Consider the following 4,459-nt stretch of genomic DNA (forward strand, 5'->3'; position numbering starts at 1 on the left):
AGACCTTGTCTCAAGGAACAAAGAACAAAAAAAAAAGACTCTTTTAGAATCCTTGCTTTGGATTAGATACCAAAAGGCTTTCAAAAGACAAAGGCAAACAAAAGCAGAAATCCCTTCTGACTGTATCTGGGATGGCAGTTACCTGTTTTAGATAGATCTCTTGTGGAAAAAGGGCATGTGCTTTCCTTACTTAACATGGATCTGAAAAGTAAAAAGACAACTCCATGTACACCTTTTCATGCCTCTAAGTATCCTCCTGCCTTTGGTGTAATTTTTCAAGAATGAAATGCATAAGCAGAAAAAAATTTATTATTGGAAATTAACAAAATTGGCTGTTAAACATGGCTCTGTACTTTGGGAGCACACATTCAATTCCCTACAGCAGTGATTCTCAACCTGGTACCAAATAGCCTGCCTATCAGACATTTACGCTGCAACTCTTAACAGTAGTGAAATTACCGAAGTGTGCACACCTCCACTTCATGCAAGACTCGATGGACATGTGCCCTCTTAGGCCTCAGAGCTTCCTTTCCAATTGTGAACTAAAGGCTGACAAAGATCACCACTTTAAGGTGGATAATGATGAGAATGAGCACCAGTTATCACTAAGAATGGCTAGTTTAGGGGCAGGGGCAAAAGACATTAGACATTGTAGAGGCAGAAGGAATGATCTATGAAGGCAGTCCAATTAAAGTAACATGGACAACTTTGAAAATGTCAGTACAACCAATAATTTCTCTTTGGGACTTTGAAATGACACCAGCTGTGGTCTTAAGGCTGAAGTGTGGTTCAGGGTCTGTGCACTAGTGGACAGTATCTAGTAGCTGTAAAGGAAGATGCAGGGTCAGAAGTTGAAGATCAGGAGGATGTGAAACTCTTATGTATATCTGAAAAGAGATCTGTTCCTGGAGGTAGTACAAGGGTCCATAGGAAAAGGTAAAACTTGACGAAGTTGATGAGGACAACAACAAAGATGATGAGGATGAGGTTGATGAAGATGATGATTTTGATGATGAGGAAGCTGAAGAAAAAAGTTCCAGTGAAGAAATCTGTATGAGATACCCCATCCAAAAATGCACAAAAATCAACCCAAAATGCAAAAGACTTAAAACCATCAACACTAAGATCAAATGGTAAACCGTCCTTCAGAAAACAGAACAAAATTCCTAAACACCAAAAGTACCTTGCTCTGCAGAAGACATTAAGGCAAAAATACAAGCAAGCATAGAAAAAGGTAGTTCTCATCCCAAAGTGGAAGCCAAGTTCATTAATTATGAGAAGATTTGCTTCCGGATGACTGACCAGGAGGCTGTTCAAGATCTCTGGCAGTGGAGGAAGTCTCTTTAAGAAAATGGCTTAAACAATTTGAAATATTCTGTCTTACTTATTAATTTCTGTAACAGCTGATAAGTATGTCTGTCCTTTATATAATACAAAGTAAGAACTTTGCCTATTGTGTTTGACAAATGTTGTTCAGGTTCCATTGCCAAGAACACGTTGTCTAAAATGCCTGTTTAGTGTTCAAGGATGGAGCTCCACCCTTTACTTGTTTCTAAGCATGTCTGGAATGTTATGATAGGACATAGTAATAGTGGTAGTCAGATGTGGAAATGGTAGGGAGACAAAAATATGTGAAATAAAATCAGTATTTATTTAATAAAGTAAATAAAGATGGTACAATCACTGCTGGCCATTAAAAGATAGACATCAGAATAATTCACTGGGTCCTCATTGAATATTTTTTTTTGTTCCAGGAACTTTCTAAGCACTGGGAAAACAACAAAGGACACGACGCATCCTTTTTCCTTGTGGAGCTTACAGTTCCGTGGGAATGAAAATGCAGTTAGTCATTTCTAAAGTATATCTGATTGAAAGTAGTAAGTACCACGAAAATAACAGAGCAGGGAAATTATCTCAATACTTTGAAAACTTCAAGGAGAAATACATTTTTCTTTGTACTACGATGACTTCAAGCCTTAAACACTCCTTGAAGTCCAATTTGTAAGCCTTCTGATTCTGCAATTTGTCTAAAAACTGATGGTTCTTAGCAGTAGTGATGGTTGCTGCAACCCTTATGACCATTGCTGCTAAGGCCAGCAGCATGGCTATATGGGGGAGGTCACTGGAAAGAGACAGACTGTAGGAAACAAAGGGAAGACAGGGCCTAAAGTATAATTAACATTTTTCTCCAATTTGATTTTGGTTATAAAATACCCATCATCAGGCTGCTGTACAGGGAAGGCATACTTTACAGCCCTGTGGTACCTAAAACGGGATGGCCCTAGTTCATACTGGCATCTATACTGAGATAAATATTTGAGCACAATTCAAGTTGTACCACTCTTCTGTACTTCTAGTTCTTATCACTACAGGTGTCTTCCATTTCCTTGCTTATCTTTGACTATCTGGGCCTCCCTGGCAGCAGCAATTATGTTTCTTTGAAACTCTCACTTCCTAAGAAGTAATGCAAATCTGCCTTTAAAGCAGATGCCAAAGTGCTCGAACATTGTTTTTTTTTTTTGTTGTTGTTTTTTTTTTGTGGTATTTCTGGAAAATGAAATAGTGTAGTTGTATGTTTTAATGAAGGAATGTGTGGCACTGTTATTATAGGCTTAGCTCTACGCCTCAAATCTTCACAAAGACATCAATAGACTGCTAAATCCTCAGCGACAAAGGAGATGTGTGTTTTGAACAGACTACAGTCAAATTGTCATGCTGATTGTTTTTACATAAATATTCTGATATTAAAGTCAGATTTTCATATCTTCAGGGGAAAAAGAAAGAGAGGCATTTGTTACAGGGGGAAAAACAAAGAGGATCTGGATACCTAAGAACGGTTTTTGCTTTTAAAATCACAATGCAGTTTTTAAATCAGACAAATAATGTTTCTAAATTACCTCATAATATACGTCTGAACATTTCTCCACATAGTTCTTTGTGTTCTTATTAAGTTTTATTTATTCAAAATGGAAAGCAAGGTCCCATTTCCATGTCAGTCTCTTTAAAATGGGAAAACTGGGAGGACCTCTGTGGCTGTCTTTAAAATTCAGATCCTCATTTGCACTTCAGTGGCTTGGGGCTGAACCCTCAAGGGTAGAATTAGCATGAAAGTGTTAAGAACTATTTTGTAATTATTCATTTCCTCCAGCATTTACCTCCCTACATTCATTTAGAAACACATTTAACACAAGGACTGAACATTCATTTTAGAAAATGGAAAGCCTACTACTGAGCAGAGAAAAGAAAAACTATACCACCTTATATAAATATTGTTAATATTTCAGTGTACAGACACAGAGGGCTATAGATAAATAATGTATGGGCTTATAACAAAAATGGAATTGTCCTATTTTGTAAACTATTTCTTCACTCAGGTCTATAGGAAATATTCTTGTATCTTATTGAATGTGGGTCTACATTATTGCTTTCTAATATCCACACATTGCATCTCATAGAGTGGCTATCACATAGCTGTAAATACTTCCTTATTATCTCATATTCATATTGTTTGGGATTTTCTTGAGTAAATCATACTGAGAGCATGCTCACAGCTAAATCATTGTTAATGATCATTTGCTTTTCCAAAAAAAAAAAATCATGCTAAAAGCAAAAGATCAATAGGAGGGGAAATACTTAAGAATTTTTCTATATGCTATCATTAGTGGATATTAGATATATAGAAAACGATAACCAGGCTACAATCCACAACCCTTGAGAAGCTAGGTAACGGTAACAAGGAGGACCATTGGAGAGACATACCCCTTGGGAAAGGGGAAATAGACAACATTCCCTGAGAATATTGGGAGTGGGCAGGAGGGGTGGAGATGAGTGGGGAAGAGAACATAAGGGGATGGGATCATTTTTAATTGATATTTATTGAGCTCTACATTTTTCTTTGCTCCCCTCCCTGACTCTCCCCTCTTCAATCCTCCCCCAAGGTCCCCATGCTCCCAGTTTACTCAGGAGATCTTGTCTTTTTCTATTTCCTATTTCCCATATAGATTAGATCTATGTAAGTCTCAATTAGTGTCCACATTGTTATCTAAATTCTCTGGAATTGTAGTTTGTAGTCTGGCTTTCTTTGCTTTATGTTTAAAAAAACCTATGAGTCAGTACATGTGATATTTGGAAAAGAGATATCTTGATAGAGAGAGCCCTTATAGGTTAGGGAGAAATCTAATGGTAAGAAAACTCCCAGGAATCCACAAGGATGACCCCAGCTAAAACTCCTAGCAATAGTGGAGAGGGTGCCTAAACTGGCCTTCCTCTGTTATCAGATTGGTAACTACCGTAATTATCATCATAGAACCATTGTCATCCAGTAACTGATGGAAGCAGATGTAGAGATGTAGAGATCCACAGCTATGTACTGGGTCAAGCCCCTAGAGTCCAGTCAAAGAGGAAGAGAGATCACATGAGCAAAACGGTCTGTTTAAAAATCAATGGATAGATCACTGGG

The 4,459-nt window shown here is 37.6% G+C and overlaps 1 pseudogene; it reads left to right on the forward strand.

Annotated features, from left to right (window-relative positions):
• Positions 1-482: 482 nt before the first annotated feature.
• Positions 483-1,347, forward strand: LOC121439870 (annotated as a pseudogene).
• The last annotated feature ends 3,112 nt before the right edge of the window (positions 1,348-4,459 follow it).

This window comes from Microtus oregoni, unplaced genomic scaffold (genome assembly GCF_018167655.1).
Source record: "Microtus oregoni isolate MIOR12 unplaced genomic scaffold, Mior012 000063F_ref0000156, whole genome shotgun sequence".
Taxonomy (NCBI): domain Eukaryota; kingdom Metazoa; phylum Chordata; class Mammalia; order Rodentia; family Cricetidae; genus Microtus; species Microtus oregoni.